The 13409-nt window shown below is 44.3% G+C and overlaps 17 non-coding genes across 17 annotated transcripts; all 17 read right to left on the reverse strand.

The window, feature by feature from the left end:
* Nucleotides 1-119: 119 nt before the first annotated feature.
* LOC133962705 (U2 spliceosomal RNA) lies at nt 120-311 on the reverse strand. The gene has a single exon (XR_009922281.1). It is a non-coding gene; the product is annotated as a U2 spliceosomal RNA (small nuclear RNA).
* A 180-nt stretch (nt 312-491) lies between these two features.
* LOC133963297 (U5 spliceosomal RNA) lies at nt 492-604 on the reverse strand. Its single transcript, XR_009922803.1, has one exon. It is a non-coding gene; the product is annotated as a U5 spliceosomal RNA (small nuclear RNA).
* A 513-nt stretch (nt 605-1117) lies between these two features.
* On the reverse strand, nt 1118-1309 carry LOC133962763 (U2 spliceosomal RNA). Its single transcript, XR_009922336.1, has one exon. It is a non-coding gene; the product is annotated as a U2 spliceosomal RNA (small nuclear RNA).
* Nucleotides 1310-1486: 177 nt separating this feature from the next.
* Nucleotides 1487-1599, reverse strand: LOC133963298 (U5 spliceosomal RNA). The gene has a single exon (XR_009922804.1). It is a non-coding gene; the product is annotated as a U5 spliceosomal RNA (small nuclear RNA).
* A 513-nt stretch (nt 1600-2112) lies between these two features.
* Nucleotides 2113-2304, reverse strand: LOC133962881 (U2 spliceosomal RNA). Its single transcript, XR_009922448.1, has one exon. It is a non-coding gene; the product is annotated as a U2 spliceosomal RNA (small nuclear RNA).
* Nucleotides 2305-2481: 177 nt separating this feature from the next.
* LOC133963759 (U5 spliceosomal RNA) lies at nt 2482-2594 on the reverse strand. The gene has a single exon (XR_009923243.1). It is a non-coding gene; the product is annotated as a U5 spliceosomal RNA (small nuclear RNA).
* Nucleotides 2595-3107: 513 nt separating this feature from the next.
* LOC133963015 (U2 spliceosomal RNA) lies at nt 3108-3295 on the reverse strand. Its single transcript, XR_009922562.1, has one exon. It is a non-coding gene; the product is annotated as a U2 spliceosomal RNA (small nuclear RNA).
* A 5167-nt stretch (nt 3296-8462) lies between these two features.
* On the reverse strand, nt 8463-8575 carry LOC133963299 (U5 spliceosomal RNA). The gene has a single exon (XR_009922805.1). It is a non-coding gene; the product is annotated as a U5 spliceosomal RNA (small nuclear RNA).
* Nucleotides 8576-9088: 513 nt separating this feature from the next.
* Nucleotides 9089-9280, reverse strand: LOC133964173 (U2 spliceosomal RNA). The gene has a single exon (XR_009923641.1). It is a non-coding gene; the product is annotated as a U2 spliceosomal RNA (small nuclear RNA).
* Nucleotides 9281-9457: 177 nt separating this feature from the next.
* Nucleotides 9458-9570, reverse strand: LOC133963300 (U5 spliceosomal RNA). Its single transcript, XR_009922806.1, has one exon. It is a non-coding gene; the product is annotated as a U5 spliceosomal RNA (small nuclear RNA).
* A 513-nt stretch (nt 9571-10083) lies between these two features.
* LOC133962790 (U2 spliceosomal RNA) lies at nt 10084-10275 on the reverse strand. The gene has a single exon (XR_009922362.1). It is a non-coding gene; the product is annotated as a U2 spliceosomal RNA (small nuclear RNA).
* A 177-nt stretch (nt 10276-10452) lies between these two features.
* LOC133963302 (U5 spliceosomal RNA) lies at nt 10453-10565 on the reverse strand. Its single transcript, XR_009922807.1, has one exon. It is a non-coding gene; the product is annotated as a U5 spliceosomal RNA (small nuclear RNA).
* A 513-nt stretch (nt 10566-11078) lies between these two features.
* LOC133962974 (U2 spliceosomal RNA) lies at nt 11079-11271 on the reverse strand. The gene has a single exon (XR_009922536.1). It is a non-coding gene; the product is annotated as a U2 spliceosomal RNA (small nuclear RNA).
* Nucleotides 11272-11448: 177 nt separating this feature from the next.
* On the reverse strand, nt 11449-11561 carry LOC133963303 (U5 spliceosomal RNA). Its single transcript, XR_009922808.1, has one exon. It is a non-coding gene; the product is annotated as a U5 spliceosomal RNA (small nuclear RNA).
* Nucleotides 11562-12074: 513 nt separating this feature from the next.
* LOC133962822 (U2 spliceosomal RNA) lies at nt 12075-12266 on the reverse strand. Its single transcript, XR_009922392.1, has one exon. It is a non-coding gene; the product is annotated as a U2 spliceosomal RNA (small nuclear RNA).
* Nucleotides 12267-12443: 177 nt separating this feature from the next.
* Nucleotides 12444-12556, reverse strand: LOC133963304 (U5 spliceosomal RNA). Its single transcript, XR_009922809.1, has one exon. It is a non-coding gene; the product is annotated as a U5 spliceosomal RNA (small nuclear RNA).
* A 513-nt stretch (nt 12557-13069) lies between these two features.
* On the reverse strand, nt 13070-13261 carry LOC133962639 (U2 spliceosomal RNA). The gene has a single exon (XR_009922219.1). It is a non-coding gene; the product is annotated as a U2 spliceosomal RNA (small nuclear RNA).
* Between the last annotated feature and the right edge of the window lie 148 nt (nt 13262-13409).

Here is a 13409-nt window from a genome sequence, read left to right on the forward strand (position 1 = left end):
GCAGTTTTGCACACTTGTCAAACTCTGCCAGGCCATTCCCTCAGTTTCATTGACCCAGTGTAGAATTCACCTTGAAACCTCCACAATTGTTTGAGTGTTTGCTTTTCTACAAGGTAAGAACAGAGTGCACCGTTCCCAGCGGCACTGCAATGCTAGGTCGATGCGTGGAGAGAAGGGAGCAAGCTCCAAATTTCTGCTCCTCTTGCCAAATATCTGCTTAATATGTAGTCCTCATATAGAGGACATATCAGATATTAAACTGATAAGAACAGATACTACACTTGATCTTAGCCAAAAGGCCGAGAAGCGATAATCCACAAGTGTTGGATGTCCACGCTAACCTCTTGGCACAAATTTCCCTTGCTGTGGTACCCCGTTTGTAGGTGTGCATAACAATGGCTGCTGTTCATCACCTCCGCCCAAGCTCTCCTTTGTGGACACTTGATTTCTGACCTAGACAGCTCTTTGACTTTTCACAATTTCATAACGCTCAGCCATACAGCAAAGCCTGCCAAAAATAGATTCAACTCATGTTTGTTCCTCTCCACGGAAGTCTTTAGTAAAAGGCGAAAGACTTGTGCGTTATGAAGAGAAACCAGAGTCAGCATGGCCCTCTGCTCGAGAGCAGCGGTGGAGCCTCTCTGTCACAGTCACCACCTTCGCGGTGGGCCTCTCTTTGCTTTCCGCATGTCAGATTCTAGTATACAACATTCCCACCACGCCCCCATCTGCCAACACAAATTATACAAGGCTTTATTTGCTCCTGCCCTGACTAGTGATTGGCTTTTAAGCCTTTTTAAGCGATACATCCCTGAACCACTTACATTGGGTCCAAAAGCGGACTCTGCTTTCTCACCAAGTCTCCCAGGAGATGTTGAGTGAAAAAACGTTTCAGTTTTTGACAAACGCTTCTGATTCTATTTGGAATCTAGTTGATGCTCATTGTGACCCCGTGCAGAGTCATGCATGATCGCTTTACAAGGCAGTGAGTCATCAGAGCAGTTTTGCACACTTGTCAAACTCTGCCAGGCCATTCCCTCAGTTTCATTGACCCAGTGTAGAATTCACCTTGAAACCTCCACAATTGTTTGAGTGATTGCTTTTCTACAAGGTAAGAACAGAGTGCACCGTTACCAGCGGCACTGCAATGCTAGGTCGATGCGTGGAGAGAAGGGAGCAAGCTCCAAATTTCTGCTCCTCTTGCCAAAAATCTGCTTAATATGTAGTCCTCATATAGAGGACATATCAGATATTAAACTGATAAGAACAGATACTACACTTGATCTTAGCCAAAAGGCCGAGAAGCGATACTCCACAAGTGTTGGATGTCCAAGCTAACCTCTTGGCACAAATCTCCCTTGCTGTGGTACCCCGTTTGTAGGTGTGCATAACAATGGCTGCTCATCACCTCCGCCCAAGCTCTCCTTTGTGGACACCTGATTGCTGACCTAGACAGCTCTTTGACTTTTCACAATTTCATAAGGCTCAGCCATACAGCAAAGCCTGCCAAAAATAGATTCAACTCATGTTTGTTCCTCTCCACGGAAGTCTTTAGTAAAAGGCGAAAGACTTGTGCGTTATGAAGAGAAACCAGAGTCAGCATGGCCCTCTGCTCGAGAGCAGCGGTGGAGCCTCTCGGTCACAGTCACCACCTTCGCGGTGGGCCTCTCTTTGCTTTGCGCATGTCAGATTCTAGTATACAACATTCCCACCACGCCCCCATCTGCCAACACAAATTATACAAGGCTTTATTTGCTCCTGCCCTGACTAGTGATTGGCTTTTAAGCCTTTTTCAGCGATACATCCCTGAACCACTTACATTGGGTCCAAAAGCGGACTCTGCTTTCTCACCAAGTCTCCCAGGAGATGTTGAGTGAAAACACGTTTCAGTTTTTGACAAATGCTTCTGATTCTATTTGGAATCCAGTTGATGCTCATTGTGACCCCGTGCAGAGTCATGCATAATCACTTCACAAGGCAGTGAGTCATAAGAGCAGTTTTGCACACTTGTCAAACTCTGCCAGGCCATTCCCTCAGTTTCATTGACCCAGTGTAGAATTCACCTTGAAACCTCCACAATTGTTTGAGTGTTTGCTTTTCTACAAGGTAAGAACAGAGTGCACCGTTCCCAGCGGCACTGCAATGCTAGGTCGATGCGTGGAGAGAAGGGAGCAAGCTCCAAATTTCTGCTCCTCTTGCCAAAAATCTGCTTAATATGTAGTCCTCATATAGAGGACATATCAGATATCAAACTGATAAGAACAGATACTACACTTGATCTTAGCCAAAATGCCGAGAAGCGATAATCCACAAGTGTTGGATGTCCAAGCCAACCTCTTGGCACAAATCTCCCTTGCTGTGGTACCCCGTTTGTAGGTGTGCATAACAATGGCTGCTCATCACCTCCGCCCAAGCTCTCCTTTGTGGACACCTGATTGCTGACCTAGACAGCTCTATGACTTTTCACAATTTCATAAGGCTCAGCCATACAGCAAAGCCTGCCAAAAATAGATTCAACTCATGTTTGTTCCTCTCCACGGAAGTCTTTAGTAAAAGGCGAAAGACTTGTGCTTTATGAAGAGAAACCAGAGTCAGCATGGCCCTCTGCTCGAGAGCAGCGGTGGACCCTCTCGGTCACAGTCACCACCTTCGCGGTGGGCCTCTCTTTGCTTTCCGCATGTCAGATTCTAGTATACAACATTCCCACCACGCCCCCATCTGCCAACACAAATTATACAAGGCTTTATTTGCTCCTGCCCTGACTAGTGATTGGCTTTTAAGCCTTTTTAAGCAATACATCCCTGAACCACTTACATTGGGTCCAAAAGCGGACTCTGCTTTCTCACCAAGTCTCCCAGGAGATGTTGAGTGAAAACACGTTTCAGTTTTTGACAAATGCTTCTGATTCTATTTGGAATCCAGTTGATGCTCATTGTGACCCCGTGCAGATTCATGCATAATCGCTTCACAAGGCAGTGAGTCATCAGAGCAGTTTTGCACACTTGTCAAACTCTGCCAGGCCATTCCCTCAGTTTCATTGACCCAGTGTAGAATTCACCTTGAAACCTCCACAATTGTTTGAGTGTTTGCTTTTCTACAAGGTAAGAACAGAGTGCACCGTTCCCAGCGGCACTGCAATGCTAGGTCGATGCGTGGAGAGAAGGGAGCAAGCTCCAAATTTCTGCTCCTCTTGCCAAAAATCTGCTTAATATGTAGTCCTCATATAGAGGACATATCAGATATTAAACTGATAAGAACAGATTTTTTTTTTTTTTTGTTTTTTTTTTTGGAATATTTTTTTATTTAATTCACTCATGAGCGGTACAATACTTTACATTACAAAGATCATCATCTCTCCACACCTTAAGACCTCCAGAATTCTATCGGACTAAAAGAAAATAAGAGGAGGTACAATAAAAGACTCTTTCATGAGTTCAGTCTACAGATTGTCAAAAATAATTTTCCATCGATCTTTAATTGAGTCGATGCCCCATTTGCTCGCCTCCAATTTAAGTTTTCGCCGCATAATGTCTTCAATACTGTGTGTAGTGTTTTCTATCGACCACTTTTCCGTCTCATTTATTATACTACCTCTTACCTCCCATAACTTAGCCTTCACAATTGATGTAAGTTCTAAGGCTTTGCACACACCTTTGTCCCCCTCTAAACTAAAATCCATGAACAGAACTTTTTCCCAGTTCACCTCTTTTAGAAAACCGAATCTTTGGCCCAATTTCTTCCACAATTGTTTTGCAAAGGGACATTCAAATAATGCATGTTCCACGGTTTCTACCCCATTGCATCCACGTCTTGGGCATATCCTATTTAATGTTAAATCATGATTAAATAGAGTATTCCTCACAGGTAATTTCCTATGAAGCACCAACCAATTAAAATCTCTTAATCTGTTTTCTAGACTCTTGCATTGGGTTCTTCTCCACACGTCACTATGAACATGCAAACCATCTTTAGGGTCAAATTTAGCAATCAACGTTTCATACAGCTTTTTGTGATTAACTACTGAATCTCTTTTCCAACACTCCTTGTATTTCTTTGCCCAACTTATCATTTTTTTATAATGATCTGGCATGACCTCTGCTTTCGGAAAACTGTTTTCCCATTTCGCCACAAGAGGTCTCAGATGAATAGAGAGCCAGAATTTAATCAATGGTTGGCATTTGTGTTCAGGTGGGTTTAACATTATTCTACATGTATTTGAAAAAAACAAAACTTTGAACTTCAAACCTAAATTTGGCATGTCCCTACCACCTCTTTCGACCGGCTGATACATTGTAGCTCTTTTAATGTATTCATACCCTCCCCATATGAACTGAAACAGAGATTTTTGAAGTTTTAAACAAACTAAAGCCGGCATGGGGAAAATATAAGCCACATGAAGTAATGTCGGCAATAAATCAGATTTAATAACCAAAATCTTACCACTAATGGACAGCCTTCTTAATTTCCACATATTTAGTTTTTTCAGCACTATTCCCAATTTTGTCTCCCAATTAGTTTCTCCATCATTGTTATTTCCAAAGGATATTCCCAGTAAAGTCATTGGCCCCGCACACAGAGAGAACCCTAAAGGGTTATCAACTCTGTCCTTCCACTTTCCAAAGTATTTGATTTGGGATTTTCCTGTATTGACTCTAGAACCAGAAGCAACTGAGAATGTGTCGATGACCTGCATAGCTTCGCGCAGACAGAAATCATCTTTTAAATACAGTACAGTGTCATCTGCATACTGGGATATGGTCAAGGATTCACCACCAGGCAGCTGTATACCCTTGATGTTAACATTTTTCCTGATTGCACATGCCAGCGTTTCAATGAATAGCACATACAAGGGGGCTGATGCTGGACATCCCTGTCTGACCCCTCTGGTTTGTTTAAAGAATTCACCAAGGTTGCCATTAACATTAACACTGCTTCCGACTTCTGTGTATAAAATCCTCAACCAACTCCTGAATCTAGCACCGAAGCCAAATTTCTTTAGTGTCCTAAACAAAAAATTGTGATCAACTCTGTCAAAGGCTTTTTCCTGGTCAAGACTGAGGACAATTAGTGGTATATTTCTGTCCTGAGAATAAGATAATATATCTCTATGCATTTGTAAATTCCAGTTTAGTTGCCTGCCAGGTACTGCACATGTCTGATCTGAGCCGATGATTAAGGGTAGAGCTGACACCAAACGGTTTGTCAAAACCTTACTAAAAATCTTATAATCTGTACAAAGCATTGTTAGAGGCCTGTAGTTTGATATTTTGTTGACATCACCTTTTTTAAACAGCAGGGATATCACCCCTTTTCTCATGGATTCCCCCATAATCCCAGATGTACATATATAAGTGAACAACTCTAACAGCCATGACCCAATGTCTTCCCAAAATATTATATAAAATTCTTTTGTGATCCCATCTATTCCTGGCACCTTGCCCTTTTTCAAAGACATGGTTGCCCTCAGGATTTCTTCTAAAGTAAAATCTTTATCTAGCTCTGTTCTCAGATCTTCAGGTATGAATCTGTCTATATTGTCTAACAATGTTGCACCTTTCATGTAGTCAACCTTTTCTGCTTTAAAAAACGTAGAAAAATGATTAGAGATAACTTGAGCAATCCCATCAGGATCGTTAATCTCCTCACCTGTTTCATTTAAAACGGAAACTATGCTCCTCCTCTTTGCCTGTGCTTTGGACTGTCTAAAGAAGTAGGGGGAACACTTTTCGTCACTCTCCCACTTCTCTCTAAGACACCGGAATTTATAGGCCTCTGCTCTGTTGTGAAAAAATAACCTCTGTTTATCTTGCAAATGTTTCAGCAAGTCCTTATCATTTTGTCCACCTGCATTTCTCTGTTCCATTAATTTATTTATGGCTTTTTGCAGTCGGTAGTATAATTTAAATTCCTCTTTCCTTGATTCTTTTGAGTAATTCTGTGTGTAGTATCTAATACGCAGCTTTGTGCTTTCCCACCATTCACAGACATTTTCATAAAATACTCTCATATGAAAGCAATCTTTTAGAAAACACTTTAATGCTACCCTAAACTGCTGGAGCTCTAGAATATTGTTGTTTAATTTCCAATACCCTTTACCATTTTTGATCATCATTGAGGTTAGTTTTACTGAGAGCATGTTGTGATCTGTGTAAAAAACTGGTGATACTTTCGCCCCTGTCACCTGAAATTCTACCGGACAAAATATATAGTCTATCCTACTCTTCGCCACTCTACTATTTGACCATGTGAAGCCAAGATCGTCTGGGTTAGCTTTTTTATATGAATCCACCAAATTATACTTTGTAACAATATTTATTAAACTGGCATCGGCCTTGCTGCCCTCACTTTGGGAATTGAAGTCTCCTCCAATTACCACATGGCGGTTGGTCATGAAAGCAGTGTCCAGACTAAGAAAAAGCTCCCTTCTCTCCTTTGGAGAAGAGTGGGCATATATGTTAATAACTCTTAACCCCTTTCCCTTCCAGTCAATATCTGTTACCAAAACCCTCCCCTGTACCACTGAAAAACTGCCAACCACTTGGACTTCATTATTCCCACATAGTGTTCCCACCCCAGATGAATGGACCCCCCCAATGCTCCACCTAGATTCACCTTTGGTCCACTCTTTTGAGAATAGGTTCACGTCGTCTTCATTTTTCAAGTGGACCTCTTGCAAAAGGCATAAAGAAAAGTTGATTGAACATAAATGAGAAAAGACCACTTCCCTTTTGGCCTTGTTCCTCAAACCTCTAACATTTATGGAAACTATATGTAATGAGGACATTCTGGTAAATGAGGAATGAGACAAAAAACAAAACAAACAAACAAACCATCAAAGACGAGACACTGTGTTTTCTCTAATTTTCAACTTCACAGTCAAATTCAATGCCTTCCCTATGTGTCTTTTCCTCGGGCACCGCGTGCCTTGAGTTGGGGGTATTACCCTCTGGAAGCAATGAGCATTGCTCTGAAACCAAATCCCTGTCAGAGTTGTTCGGAGCCAGGGACTCCACCAGGACACACCCGGACGGGGGCTTGCTGCCGTCAGAGTCTGTCACCTCAGTCTGCACTGGAATTTGTCCATGCTTCCACCCTCCAGCCCATCCACCCTGGCAGCAGCCTTCACATCCTGATCGCTGTTCACCTGCAGCCCCTCCATCTCCCCTTCCTCCTGCGACTCCTCCACAACCTCAGAAAGAACACTGAACACGCTATCCACTCCCAGGGGCACAGCGCTTGTCTCGATCCTCCTTTTTTTCCCCTTGCCTCCCCTGCTTTCCACTGTGGTCCACTCAGGAACAGGTTGGCTCTCCTCTGAGGTTGTAGTCTCCTCCCCCTTCTTCTTCTCTGGGGGAGGTGCTCGTTCAGGTGGATCAACCACATTTGCCTCAATCTCATTGTCACCAAACATTTGATCAATTACCTCGTTAATTGCTCTCAGGGAGGAGGCATCAGGATCTTCGCACATTGGTCGCCTTACAATGCTTGCATAGGAGGAGCGGACCTCAGGGCAGTGCTTAAATAAATGTCCTTCAGACCCACAAAGATTGCATTTTCTGGAACGGTCACAAGTCCCCATTTTGTGTCCTAGACCCTTGCAATTTCTGCACCTCACCTGCGTGCAGGATTCTGCCGTGTGACCAAAGTCTGTGCATTTTCTGCAGTAAATAGGCTGGCCCGAGTAGTACAGATATCCTCTATTTGTGCCTATGGTGAAGGAGGCAGGGGGGTGGTGGTAGCCATCGTGACCATCTGGGTCATCCTTCAGCCGCACACGACATTGTCTTTTTCCAGTCCAAACGTCAAGAGAGTCCCTGATTTCCCTCATGCTCGAAATCACTGTCACATGCTTAGAAAGGAAGTATCTGGTTGCTTCTTCAGTTACCCAGGGATTATAGTTATGAATTGTGATAACCCGCTCACCAGTTCGGCAAAGGCTTTGAATCTGGTACTCCCTCAGTGGTCCATCAGCCAAACGATCAGCCAACCTTTTCGTTTCCTCCATCTTGGTGAGATTATAGAACGTAACATCAAAAAAACGGTCGGTGGCATTTCTCTGCAAGCAGAGGAGGTCATCTATCTTGAGGGACAAGGCTCCAAAAAGAATATTAACTCCAAATTCTCTCCTATCCAAAAAAACTTCAGTATTCTTCCAAATGAATCTCAAAGTATTTTTCAGCACGGGAAGTCCCTGCTGTGAAACTGTTGCTGACGTCATTATGACAATCCACTTCCGCAAACCCTTCTCACCTGGCTAGATCTTAGCCAAAAGGCCGAGAAGCGATAATCCACAAGTGTTGGATGTCCAAGCTAACCTCTTGGCACAAATCTCCCTTGCTGTGGTACCCCGTTTGTAGGTGTGCATAACAATGGCTGCTCATCACCTCCGCCCAAGCTCTCCTTTGTGGACACCTGATTGCTGACCTAGACAGCTCTTTGACTTTTCACAATTTCATAAGGCTCAGCCATACAGCAAAGCCTGCCAAAAATAGATTCAACTCATGTTTGTTCCTCTCCACGGAAGTCTTTAGTAAAAGGCGAAAGACTTGTGCGTTATGAAGAGAAACCAGAGTCAGCATGGCCCTCTGCTCGAGAGCAGCGGTGGAGCCTCTCGGTCACAGTCACCACCTTCGCGGTGGGCCTCTCTTTGCTTTCCGCATGTCAGATTCTAGTATACAACATTCCCACCACGCCCCCATCTGCCAACACAAATTATACAAGGCTTTATTTGCTCCTGCCCTGACTAGTGATTGGCTTTTAAGCCTTTTTAAGCGATACATCCCTGAACCACTTACATTGGGTCCAAAAGCGGACTCTGCTTTCTCACCAAGTCTCCCAGGAGATGTTGAGTGAAAACACGTTTCAGTTTTTGACAAATGCTTCTGATTCTATTTGGAATCCAGTTGATGCTCATTGTGACCCCGTGCAGAGTCATGCATAATCACTTCACAAGGCAGTGAGTCATAAGAGCAGTTTTGCACACTTGTCAAACTCTGCCAGGCCATTCCCTCAGTTTCATTGACCCAGTGTAGAATTCACCTTGAAACCTCCACAATTGTTTGAGTGTTTGCTTTTCTACAAGGTAAGAACAGAGTGCACCGTTCCCAGCGGCACTGCAATGCTAGGTCGATGCGTGGAGAGAAGGGAGCAAGCTCCAAATTTCTGCTCCTCTTGCCAAAAATCTGCTTAATATGTAGTCCTCATATAGAGGACATATCAGATATTAAACTGATAAGAACAGATACTACACTTGATCTTAGCCAAAAGGCCGAGAAGCGATAATCCACAAGTGTTGGATGTCCAAGCTAACCTCTTGGCACAAATCTCCCTTGCTGTGGTACCCCGTTTGTAGGTGTGCATAACAATGGCTGCTCATCACCTCCGCCCAAGCTCTCCTTTGTGGACACCTGATTGCTGACCTAGACAGCTCTTTGACTTTTCACAATTTCATAAGGCTCAGCCATACAGCAAAGCCTGCCAAAAATAGATTCAACTCATGTTTGTTCCTCTCCACGGAAGTCTTTAGTAAAAGGCGAAAGACTTGTGCGTTATGAAGAGAAACCAGAGTCAGCATGGCCCTCTGCTCGAGAGCAGCGGTGGAGCCTCTCGGTCACAGTCACCACCTTCGCGGTGGGCCTCTCTTTGCTTTCCGCATGTCAGATTCTAGTATACAACATTCCCACCACGCCCCCATCTGCCAACACAAATTATACAAGGCTTTATTTGCTCCTGCCCTGACTAATGATTGGCTTTTAAGCCTTTTTAAGCAATACATCCCTGAACCACTTACATTGGGTCCAAAAGCGGACTCTGCTTTCTCACCAAGTCTCCCAGGAGATGTTGAGTGAAAACACGTTTCAGTTTTTGACAAATGCTTCTGATTCTATTTGGAATCCAGTTGATGCTCATTGTGACCCCGTGCAGAGTCATGCATAATCACTTCACAAGGCAGTGAGTCATAAGAGCAGTTTTGCACACTTGTCAAACTCTGCCAGGCCATTCCCTCAGTTTCATTCACCCAGTGTAGAATTCACCTTGAAACCTCCACAATTGTTTGAGTGTTTGCTTTTCTACAAGGTAAGAACAGAGTGCACCGTTCCCAGCGGCACTGCAATGCTAGGTCGATGCGTGGAGAGAAGGGAGCAAGCTCCAAATTTCTGCTCCTCTTGCCAAAAATCTGCTTAATATGTAGTCCTCATATAGAGCACATATCAGATATTAAACTGATAAGAACAGATACTACACTTGATCTTAGCCAAAAGGCCGAGAAGCGATAATCCACAAGTGTTGGATGTCCAAGCTAACCTCTTGGCACAAATCTCCCTTGCTGTGGTACCCCGTTTGTAGGTGTGCATAACAATGGCTGCTCATTACCTCCGCCCAAGCTCTCCTTTGTGGACACTTGATTGCTGACCTAGACAGCTCTTTGACTTTTCACAATTTCATAAGGCTCAGCCATACAGCAAAGCCTGCCAAAAATAGATTCAACTCATGTTTGTTCCTCTCCACGGAAGTCTTTAGTAAAAGGCGAAAGACTTGTGCGTTATGAAGAGAAACCAGAGTCAGCATGGCCCTCTGCTCGAGAGCAGCGGTGGAGCCTCTCGGTCACAGTCACCACCTTCGCGGTGGGCCTCTCTTTGCTTTCCGCATGTCAGATTCTAGTATACAACATTCCCACCACGCCCCCATCTGCCAACACAAATTACACAAGGCTTTATTTGCTCCTGCCCTGACTAGTGATTGGCTTTTAAGCCTTTTTAAGCAATACATCCCTGAACCACTTACATTGGGTCCAAAAGCGGACTCTGCTTTCTCACCAAGTCTCCCAGGAGATGTTGAGTGAAAACACGTTTCAGTTTTTGACAAATGCTTCTGATTCTATTTGGAATCCAGTTGATGCTCATTGTGACCCCGTGGAGATTCATGCATAATCGCTTCACAAGGCAGTGAGTCATCAGAGCAGTTTTGCACACTTGTCAAACTCTGCCAGGCCATTCCCTCAGTTTCATTGACCCAGTGTAGAATTCACCTTGAAACCTCCACAATTGTTTGAGTATTTGCTTTTCTACAAGGTAAGAACAGAGTGCACCATTCCCAGCGGCACTGCAATGCTAGGTCGATGCGTGGAGAGAAGGGAGCAAGCTCCAAATTTCTGCTCCTCTTGCCAAAAATCTGCTTAATATGTAGTCCTCATATAGAGGACATATCAGATATTAAACTGATAAGAACAGATACTACACTTGATCTTAGAGAAAAAGGCCGAGAAGCGATAATCCACAAGTGTTGGATGTCCAAGCCAACCTCTTGGCACAAATCTCCCTTGCTGTGGTACCCCGTTTGTAGGTGTGCATAACAATGGCTGCTCATCACCTCCACCCAAGCTCTCCTTTGTGGACACCTGATTGCTGACCTAGACAGCTCTTTGACTTTTCACAATTTCATAAGGCTCAGCCATACAGCAAAGCCTGCCAAAAATAGATTCAACTCATGTTTGTTCCTCTCCACGGAAGTCTTTAGTAAAAGGCGAAAGACTTGTGCGTTATGAAGAGAAACCAGAGTCAGCATGGCCCTCTGCTCGAGAGCAGCGGTGGAGCCTCTCGGTCACAGTCACCACCTTCGCGGTGGGCCTCTCTTTGCTTTCCGCATGTCAGATTCTAGTATACAACATTCCCACCACGCCCCCATCTGCCAACACAAATTATACAAGGCTTTATTTGCTCCTGCCCTGACTAGTGATTGGCTTTTAAGCCTTTTTAAGCAATACATCCCTGAACCACTTACATTGGGTCCAAAAGCGGACTCTGCTTTCTCACCAGGTCTCCCAGGAGATGTTGAGTGAAAACACGTTTCAGTTTTTGACAAATGCTTCTGATTCTATTTGGAATCCAGTTGATGCTCATTGTGACCCCGTGCAGATTCATGCATAATCGCTTCACAAGGCAGTGAGTCATCAGAGCAGTTTTGCACACATGTCAAACTCTGCCAGGCCATTCCCTCAGTTTTATTGACCCAGTGTAGAATTCACCTTAAAACCTCCACAATTGTTTGAGTGTTTGCTTTTCTACAAGGTAAGAACAGAGAGCACCGTGCCCAGCGGCACTGCAATGCTAGGCCAATGCTCGGAGAGAAGGGAGCAAGCTCCAAATTTCTGCTCCTCTTGCCAAAAATCTGCTTAATATGTAGTCCTCATATAGAGGACATATCAGATATTAAACTGATAAGAACAGATACTACACTTGATCTTAGCCAAAAGGCCGAGAAGCGATAATCCACAAGTGTTGGATGTCCAAGCCAACCTCTTGGCACAAATCTCCCTTGCTGTGGTACCCCGTTTGTAGGTGTGCATAACAATGGCTGCTCATCACCTCCGCCCAAGCTCTCCTTTGTGGACACCTGATTGCTGACCTAGACAGCTCTTTGACTTTTCACAATTTCATAAGGCTCAGCCATACAGCAAAGCCTGCCAAAAATAGATTCAACTCATGTTTGTTCCTCTCCACGGAAGTCTTTAGTAAAAGGCGAAAGACTTGTGCGTTATGAAGAGAAACCAGAGTCAGCATGGCCCTCTGCTCGAGAGCAGCGGTGGAGCCTCTCGGTCACAGTCACCACCTTCGCGGTGGGCCTCTCTTTGCTTTCCGCATGTCAGATTCTAGTATACAACATTCCAACCACGCCCCCATCTGCCAACACAAATTATACAAGGCTTTATTTGCTCCTGCCCTGACTAGTGATTGGCTTTTAAGCCTTTTTAAGCAATACATCCCTGAACCACTTACATTGGGTCCAAAAGCGGACTCTGCTTTCTCACCAAGTCTCCCAGGAGATGTTGAGTGAAAACACGTTTCAGTTTTTGACAAATGCTTCTGATTCTATTTGGAATCCAGTTGATGCTCATTGTGACCCCGTGGAGATTCATGCATAATCGCTTCACAAGGCAGTGAGTCATCAGAGCAGTTTTGCACACTTGTCAAACTCTGCCAGGCCATTCCCTCAGTTTCATTGACCCAGTGTAGAATTCACCTTGAAACCTCCACAATTGTTTGAGTATTTGCTTTTCTACAAGGTAAGAACAGAGTGCACCATTCCCAGCGGCACTGCAATGCTAGGTCGATGCGTGGAGAGAAGGGAGCAAGCTCCAAATTTCTGCTCCTCTTGCCAAAAATCTGCTTAATATGTAGTCCTCATATAGAGGACATATCAGATATTAAACTGATAAGAACAGATACTACACTTGATCTTAGCCAAAAGGCCGAGAAGCGATAATCCACAAGTGTTGGATGTCCAAGCCAACCTCTTGGCACAAATCTCCCTTGCTGTGGTACCCCGTTTGTAGGTGTGCATAACAATGGCTGCTCATCACCTCCACCCAAGCTCTCCTTTGTGGACACCTGATTGCTGACCTAGACAGC

Source organism: Platichthys flesus, chromosome 10 (assembly GCF_949316205.1).
Source record: "Platichthys flesus chromosome 10, fPlaFle2.1, whole genome shotgun sequence".
NCBI classification, from domain to species: Eukaryota; Metazoa; Chordata; class Actinopteri; order Pleuronectiformes; family Pleuronectidae; genus Platichthys; species Platichthys flesus.